We start from the raw sequence: 10153 nt of genomic DNA on the forward strand, positions 1-10153 counted from the left end.
TCAGAGCATGGAAATAAATTGTTAAAAAAAAATTGAAGTGTCTTTATTTTATGCATGAATGTATTTATTTCTTCAGATCGTCTGGAACATTTTCTTCCTCAAATCGCACTCTCTGTATCATGCACAAACCCTACACACAAACATAAACACCGATTGTCAGACACAAAAAAAGACGATTTCTTGAAAGCAGTGTTTTATTATGGATCTTTTTTCTCTTATACTGATTCCACTTCAGAACAACCTTGTGCGCAAGTAACCTGAAAGTCAGAGAGTCACCTGCCTTAATGCCACATGCATGTGACACGACAATGCCGTTCATCATACAGTCGCACAACCTTCAAAGACACACTATCGTGTGGAGTTTTGAGGACACGCGCTTGGCAACATAAACTTTAAATATCACTGGAACCTGCTATTATTCCTGCACTACATTAAGAGCCGCCAGAGTGGTCCTCACAGCTGTTCAACATGCAGCTGAACGAGAAAAAGAGTAGTTACGATATAATTGCCAGTTTTTTGGATCAACTTGTGTATCAAATTCACCTCTTCTTTTCCCGTTCATCAAAAAGTAGCCACTGAGGGGATAAACAACCAATTCTGTACCCGTTTCTACAAAATAGATTACTCAAAATGTGAGCTATTACTCCAAAAGACAAATGGAAAAAAGGATCTTCTATGAGTTCACCTTGCAGTCTCAATTTTGTCTCATTTTTTACAACATGTTTGAAGTTCCCACATCAGCTCATCTAAGCTTCAAAGAAAACAAAAATTAACCTTCAGAAAGTTGCACAAAAATCTTTCGAAATGAATTTTTTCTAGGAATGAACAAGCCAGTGTCACTTGCATGCCACGTTTCCTCCGTTGTGTAATCCACAGTGGTAAAGAATCTTTAGATCTTTTGTCAGAACGCAGCAGACTCTTTCTTACTGCTGACAGTCTCGTCCTACGTGTTTTCACTAACAGTGAATTCCTGCTGTATCTGACTATTATGTTTCAGAGTGGAAGTGACTGCTATTGTGCATCGGAGTGAGTACTCTTCAGATTTACTATGTATTTATTTATTTTTACATTCTAGTTTGCAAAGAAAAAGAGCACTTATTGTATATTTGCATGTGAGGTGAAAATAGTTTTATTTCATCTCACCACAGATGAAAATAAATAAATAAATTACATAGCACTGGACACAATCCAGGCACAGCAGAAAGAGCATTAATAAATGCCTAAGTATCCAAATGTTTAGTATATTATTTGGCGAACTTCATCAAACAAAGCAGCTGAGAAAAAATCTATATATACTTGAGAAGTTTCTACCAGCAAGTTTGCGTTTCAATACCAAGACTGTATATAAAAGATGGGCGTAGCTTCAGCGTCTCAAAAGAGAAGCTAATGCAGAAGTGCCTGTAAGCCTGAATTCTTTTTAAAGGCCACCAGGGGGCAATAGCAACAGAATTCTCTCACAAATTCATGGCTTCAGTGACTCATTTTTGGTCATACTGATTAAGAAATTATCCATTTTGTATATTTTGATCACCCTAATTGTCAGTGATATGCTCACTGACTCTTAACTGACAAGTTATTAACCAATGAGCATATGGTTTCTGCAGATCCCTCGCTCCACCATGTCTGTTTTTAAAGCATCAAGACGGTAATGAAAAAATGTTCATCTTAAGGTTTAATAATAGGAGTTCACGGACCGACGGCTGTGTCACATTAGTAGTAGTAACTATCTGGTTCATTTAAATCTACCTCTGGTTTGTCTTCCACCTTGGTGTGGTTCACGTGGGCAGGTGTGAAGACGGTAATTGGACTTAAGCGTGCACCAAAACCACAGGGCCAAGAAGACCTTTAGAGAAGGTGGCCTCAGTCCAATTCCAAAAGACTAAATGCCTTCCCATTGCTAGGTATGCTTTGCATTCTGGGATGTAGCAGGTTGCCACAGATGTGCAGCGTACACAAACAGTCAGCCATAAAATTAATGTAAATTGTAATCCAGTATGCCAGAACACAGCAACTTCTTCCTGCATTTACTTGTTTGTTCTTGGTGTGAAAACACCTGCAGATTGCTAATCTGATTTAGGGTTTATTCCTGTTTTCTTTATTTGTTTAACTTTTTTTTCATAAAGGTAAGATTTGAATTAACCAAACTAAGATCGTTCCATGAATCAAATTCACTGCCAGCATTTTCCATTGTTGGACACATTCCCATTTAGCTTGATGGGCACCACCTGATAAAATTGGTTTTAATGTGATCTAACAGCAACTTACCCGCTGCTAATGCAGAAAACCCAATGCAACCCAAGTTTAATCTCTTATTCCAAGAAAACAAAATCTGAAGACAAATCAGCTTTTAGTTCTTAACCTCATGTGGAGTTTAGGAGCGCTAGGACTGCTTGACATTAGTGCTCTACATTTTTAAGCTAACTTTATGTCGCGGCTGGGGCAGCAGTCGTGTGGTAGAATAAATGAGGACCCAAAATGCAGACGGCGGTGGAGATGCGAGGGGAAGTTTATTTACAGTGAAAATAACAGAGGTGAGGGCAGAACTGAACATAAACCTAAACTGGGTGAAACTAACAAACAAACCTGGGACATAAGGTCAGCGGGAGAAACTCAGAGGTGGCAGATGAGGACGGCTAGACAGAGAGAGCTGCAGAGGACCCTAGAGAATAAACACAGACAATCCGACGACGAGCAGAAGCCAACACACACTATAAATACACACCAGGTAATGAGGAGATGACACACAGGGGTTGACACAGCTGACACTAATGGACATAATGAGAAGCAGACCTACAAAGTAAAACCGGAAACACACAGACTGTTTTACAACACCAAACGCAGGGACCCAAACGGAGCACAGAGGGAAGACGCAGGTAGGGATAATAAACACGACAACCAAACCCAAAGAACTAATACAAATTCAGAATAAACACCAAACACAAGATGAAACCAAAATGAAACACAAAACGCTGGGTGAACGACCCAGGACCATAACACTTTAATTACAGTCTTCACACCATTGGGACTGTAAGTGAACATAAATAAGACATTAAGTCAAGGCCTTGATAGTGAACGTAACCTTCACATTCTTTGGTTTTTACAGAAAGTCCAGTCCAGGTATAAATCGTCCCTTTGGCTGTTACATTTAAGAGAAAGGTCAGGAAAGGTCTCCATTTGCCAAATCACACAACAATCTGTCGGCTCAAGGCAAGAAAAAAAAAAAAAAAACATTTAATACATGGAAACTACATCACATTGTTACACAGTGTTTACTTTACACGGTGCCCTTGAGCCAACACTAATGTGGATATATAAATCAATACAGCTCTATCAAATGATAGCAAGAGGAATAACAAAGACCATTATACAGACTTTCTGTTATACAGATTCTATTGGCCTGTTTTTGAGAACAATACATGCTCAAGGGAAGGCTGTAAACTCTCAAGAGCCTCAGGAGAAAGAAGGCAAGAGAAACTTTGAGCAAGAGCGTAATGGTGTAGAAAATCTCAAAAGAGACAGTCGGTGCATCAGGAATGTGGAGAATATGTGAGTGTCATGCCGTAAGCACTTAATAAAACAATGTAGTTTTCTGAGATTTGGTTCGAAAACATTTTGCTATTTTTTTGTGTGTGTGCTTTAATGTTATTGCCAGTGAGTAACTGACTACTTGAGGCACGTAGGCCAAGTCACAGTGTTCTGGCATCAAGTTCTTGATGCCAGGTCTCTCTTGGAAATGAGATTTTTAATCTCAATGATATTTTTTTACCTGGATAAATAAAGGACTAATAAAAAAATCTTGATCCTGCAGCACCCACATTTTCTTGTTTTTTTTTATTTGTTAGCAGCGTGGGGCCTCAGATAAAACTGGAATGGCTGATTAATAATTTACATATGGCTTATCAATTCTAGCAGTAAGTTAACCAGTTCAAGCAGCAGTTTCGTTGGATAAGACACACAGGATCAAAGGGGTGAAATGAGGAAACCAATGTAAACCAATGTATAGGACACACTAGGAACCTCCACGGCACTGAGGATAAAATACAAATAAAAGCTGTGTGAGAGGGAAAATCTTTACTGTTACAATCACAACTGCCTGCCTTCTCATTAGATTTCAACTTGTTTTAGAAAATATCTTCACACAACAGCTAGAAAAAGTAACTTAGAGAATGACACCTGTACCAGTCTATGCCTAAATCAGGTGTTTCAAACATAAGGTCAGCAGGCCAGAATCAGCCAGGCAAAGACTCCACAACCCAGGCCACTGGATGGCTTTGGAAAGTGGGAAGGAGGGCATAAATTTTTGACTTTCAACTGTATTTTGATAAGTTTCAATGTTTTTCTATTGATAAAGACCCCTCCCAAAGCCATGCGACACCAAAGTAAGTAACAGATATAAAATTAAATGACCGAAAATTATAATTATTATATATAATGTATAATTATATATGTGTATGTGTTGAATATGGAGCTACCAGGTAGGAGGAAAAAAAGAATAACTCGGAGAAGAATTATGGATGTGGCGAAGGATGACATGTGGAGGGTTGGCGTGACAGAGGAGGAGGCTAGGTACACAGTGAGATGAAAGCAGATGAGCTGCCGTGGCGACCACTAAAGGGAACAGCTGAAAGAAGAAGAATTGAATTTAAAAGAATTCAAAGTTCTGATTTACCTACTGGCTCTATGTTAAGTATCACTGGTGAAAAACAGTAGTAGTTTTCTTCTCAAATATAGCAGATCAAATATGAACCAGCGTTAAACTGGAATAAAGTTAAGGACATACAGGCCTAGTACTGTAAAAATCATGTATCTAATGTAAATATTTAGAACTGCCTTCCAGATCACATACTTTTCTACTGCAGCCCTTACAAAGTGTGTGTATGCACACATTTAGAATAGTCACATCATTGCACCTTCAATTTTAAGTCTCTTGCTGAGTATGCAGAGGTCTGTGAACATATGACTTACTGAATTATGATTATTAATTTAAATGTGGTTGTGCTCTGCTGACCTCCACTGGCATTATTAGGACCTACAGCAGTTGAACACAAACTGGTTGGAAAAGTGGGAGGATCCAAAGCCCAGCAACTCTTCCTGGACAACTCCCCAAGCTTGCTTCCAATGCTGATTTAAGTGGCATCCGGTGTTTGGGAGTTACAGCACAGCTGTTGGAGCCCCTATAGCTGGCAGAAATACCAGAGAACAGATGGAGCTGATAGCAGTCATGGTGGAGAGTGAATCAAGATAGGCTTGTAGTTACATTTCATCAAAGGTCTAATGTCCACCGGAAATAAACAGGCACAGTCATTTAAGGTGTTGTTTATGAAAGAGGTTTTTACTGCCTCTCTAACAAATTAAACATCTACAACAGTTTGGCAGGTTTCTGTCTCTCTTATCACATTCATTTCTAAGTACAGCAGACACACCCCTCATATAGAAACTCCAGCATACACTGGCTCTCGCACTTTTGAAGTCAGCTGCGTGCTCTGGCCCAGTGAAATTAGGTCAAAGATACTAAACTTTCACTGTCAACAAAGTCTAGCAGAGATTTCCACAGACATTTTTTTTCACAGTGTGATTGGTGTTCAGAGTATTTTTAGTGCTTATTAATCAGTTGGTTTCATTTATGCGGATAAAAATGTGAGAATTAGCCCACTTTTCAGACATCCTAGGCAAAGCATTTCATTGTAGCAGAAGCCAAGAACAAGTCAGTCTTGTCTCCACCTGCAACCAAGACCGTTTTTCACATGATCAAATTCAAACTGACTGTGACCAAAACAAATCACTGAAAACAGAGATTCAAGGGGCTTAATCATGGCATTGCATGAAGTCCTGCAAACTACAGCTGCTGAGAAGATTGCACAACCAATCACACCTATACACCAACCAGTCACCTGAGGCTGGCTCCACAAAAGTGAGTCAGTCAATAAAAAGTCCCGTGTCAGCTTTACTTTTTACTGCACTAAAAAGTATGTTTACAGCCTGGTACGAAAAAAACAAAAAATAAAGAATGTCTATGGAGAGCTGGAATGGGGTGGGCTTTTGGATAATGGAGTTTGGTTCATGGCTGCTTTGATTGACAGGTGTCTAGACACAGCAGCTGAAGTCAATAAATGTCTCTAGGCTTCAGCTTTGCTACTTTGAGCCATTAAACTGTACCATACCATCATTTGTTGGTACCTTGGAAAGTTATCAGGCTTTATTTCATTTTCTAAGTCAGACAGAAGTTTTTGATAGGATATAAGGGTTGTTTTCTTTCTTTCATTCCTTCTTTTAGATGATGTAGCAGTTTTACACATTTGCTTAACAAGTGAAAGGATCCCTGTTTTAAGCCTTGGAGTAGACAGAAATCCCGTGGGGCTAGTGTAAAAATGTGCCAAATCTAATATGTGGAGCTACCTGATGCTTCAACTCCTTGTGAAAATGGCAGCAGCTTTTTTTGTTTTTTGAGCAACATTCTGGTCCACACTGCATTCTAACTGGTGGTACTAACGTACCATGAGGCACATCAGGGGACCGCACTGGGGTAGGGCAGCCCACTCCTCTAATGTAGGTATACTGTGGACATGCTGCACATTTATAATGGGTCCCTGTCTGCTTAGTGTGAGCAACCCACATTCAGCCCATGCCATGAGCTGCCCCACTGGGGCCAATCTGGACCTAGGCTCTACATTACACAGTGGGTTGCCCACTGTGTAATGTAGGCCTGTTCACAGTAGCTCCACATGGGCCCCAAGAGGGCATCTTTGCTGGGATTTCTATGTAATGCAGTGTATTACTGCAGTCTACCCTGACTTCACAGTCCAAATCGATACCATGCTATGAGTAGTATGTAAAACATTAGAGCTTGTAATCTGTACTGCCACCGTTGTTTACTTGTGATTTGCTAAAAAAAAAAAAAAAAAAAAAAAGCATCGACCAGGCTCTATCCACGAATGTACTGTTGTGGTGTTTTAAAGTACAAAGAGAAAAAAGGCATTGCATTGTACTCCAGGCAGTGGTAGTGATGAGCTAATAGCCTGTTTTGTTTTCAACTGCTATTCCTGCAACATGGTTGACTCAGTTGTGACATCCCTCCCATCTCTGATGAAGTGAAAGGAACGTGACTTATGCGCACAACACAAAGAAACAAAGCGAGTGCCAGCAGGTATGTTAACAGGAAGTACACAAAAAAGACAAAAAAGAGCTGGCATTCTAAAAGGATTAGTTTTGTAACAGCTGTTTCATGTCATTGAGATTCTTTGTTTCAATATGACGTGCCAAGTATCGTTAAAGTTTGGTTAGACCAGTTTTTCTTCATACAGAAATGATCTTCCAGAGATGCAGATGTAAAGTAGTAGCGCAACAGTATTTAGCACGAGTTGTCAGCTGTTCACGGGGTTGGCAATTCCATCTCCTCTTTCTGACCCCAAAAACACGACCTGATGCGTCCACCTGGATTTGCATGGATGCATCAGTGTGTGTAAAAATCTGCCTGTGGATGAGGCTGGTAGTATAAAAAGTGCTGGATACAGTAAATTACAGTTAATTTACCTTGGAATCAACTATAACAATAGTTACAAATAGTTACATGAGTAAGCCAATATAACGCATAGCTGTACAATACAGTGGTGTAGACTCCTGATCACGTGAGGACCTTGATAAAGGTATAGTCATTGCATCAACAGGGACCAAGGCCATTTGGCCAAGGTCAGCAGTGGCTTCTCTCTGGCTTGTATATCAACAAGACATTAAAAGCCTATTGATCGGGACTAGAATGAGAGAGCATATTTCTCCCACACTAGCTTGATGATTCAGTAGACAGACACTCACTCTATCTTTAACATTATTAAAAATGACCTTTTTGATAAAGCTAATAATTAGGGCTGGATGAGGCATCCCTGAACCCTCCTGCTGTTATGCTGAAATAGAACTAGCATGCTGGGAGCGTCCCATGATTCACTGAGTGTTTCTTCTTCACCCAACTCTTGTCAATCTGGGTTTATACATCACTTTGCATTTAATTATTAGTTATTATTATTATTATTAATCTCCGCCTCAGTTCAACTGTGTGTCTTTTGTCCTGTCTCCCTCCCAACCAGTCGCGGTGGATGGTTCGCCCCTCCCTGATCCCGGTTCCACCAGAGGTTTCGTAATGTTTCTTCCCACTGTTGCCAAATGCTTGCTCATAGGTTTTTTCTGACTGTTGGGGTTTTCTTTGTATTATTGTATGGTCTTTATCTTACACTTTAAAGCACCTTGAGGTGAGTGTGGTTGTAATTTGGTACTATATAACTAAAACTGACCTGAACCTGTGCTTGTGTCAGATGCCTCACAGTATGAAGGCTCTAGGTTTTAACCTGTCCAAAGACTTGCTTGTCCGGTTAACCGGTGATTATGAAGTGGCTCCTTGGTGTGACAATACATGTTTGGGGTGACCTCTCATCCAGTGTCTGGTTTAAAGTCTGTAGAACTGGATAGAGTTGAGCCTAAGATAAAGAAGCCTTTATGCATCAAATACATGAAGTCTGTTGAAATAATGTGAATATATTGGCAGCAGACGACTATCTGAACCTAACTGTATGCACCACAGTGCTGTCAGAGGCATAAACAGATCATCACCACACAGTGAAGCCGCAATTATTAGTGGACCACTGGAGCAACACATAACATATGTGTCATCTCAGTTATTTTGTTTTTTGTGAAACAGAGAAGCTCTGAAGAAGTTTTTGCATTATAAATTTTCCATTTCTAGTACATCCACTCCCCTCCTGCAGATAAGGGACCACAGTGAGTTTCTGCACACTTACCTTCCAATCTAGACAATAATCAGCAACATTGCCCTTGAGACCTTCACAGAAGCGAAACAGGAGGCACCACACAAAAGACTGCAGATCATGATTTTCAAAAAGCGCTCCGCTGGGTAGGACACTATCAGACCTCAAAATGGTGAGAACTCACCAATGAGTACACTCTGCTAACACAAAACTAACCAGACCAACTGCATTCATTTACATTCATATTCACCAGACGGACATGAGGGTAAATCTTCTTAATATAAAATAAATCTTCTTACTCATCTCTCTGCATTTTCAGACACCCAAATAATTAGTTTGAGTTGACCTCCTTGGTGTAACAGTATGATATCTCTGTCTGCCATATTCTAAACGACGCTTCTAAGAATAGGTTGGACATAATAGCTTAGCATGTTGATACCTAATAGAGAATGTGCATGGCATTTAAGGTTCTACTAAGATGACAAAATTGTGAATTTTAAACTCTTAAGATAATTTTGAATGTAGTAAAATCTATCTCTCATGTTTCTTTAGCATACTTTTAGGATAATACATGTAATAGATGCTGTGCATGTGCATGACATACACTGTAAAAAAAATGTAATACAAAAGTATTTTACTGTGTATTTTACAGTTTTGTACTGTTCTTCTAGAATATCATTAAATTTACATAAATAGACTGTGATTTTACATTTCAAATGTAAATTAACGTAAAATCACTGTAAATGTAATAAAACATAATTTTCTTGTTTGTTAAATGTATCTGTCTGTACATATGCATATTTAGATTGTTAAAATACATTCAGAAATGTATCATGATTTCACAAATATTTGTCCGTTATTTGAAAGATTGAACTGTTAAATTCAAACGTAATGCTATGGAAAAGTGTATAAAATGATTCTTATAAACTTTTTTTTACATCAAATTATTATTATTATTGTTTTTGTTGTTTAGGGCGATCGTGGCTCAAGAGTTGGCAGTTCACCTTGTAATTAGAAGGTTGCTGGTTCGAGCCCCGGCTCGGACACTCTCGGTCATTGTGTCCTTGGGCAAGACACTTCACCTGCTGGTGATGGCCAGAGGGGAATTGTAAAGCGCTTTGAGGGTCTCAGAAAGCGCTATATGAATGCAATCCATTGTTATTTAAACCAACTGTTAACTGTATATTTCTGTACATTTAAGTATTATTATTCATATTGCCGCATTCATTGACCTTGTTTATAGGTAATTTCATTGTTTAATCACATTAAAATGTTCCTAATTTAATGTTGAAGAAGGCAAAATCCCATGTGAAATTAGGGCAACAAACTGTATTGTCATTACTGAAAATAACCATATTTTCATGGGAAAGTTATTTTCTGGTATTTTCTGGTATTGTTTT

Source organism: Perissodus microlepis, chromosome 7 (assembly GCF_051167445.1).
Source record: "Perissodus microlepis isolate ML-2025 ecotype Zambia chromosome 7, ASM5116744v1, whole genome shotgun sequence".
NCBI classification, from domain to species: domain Eukaryota; kingdom Metazoa; phylum Chordata; class Actinopteri; order Cichliformes; family Cichlidae; genus Perissodus; species Perissodus microlepis.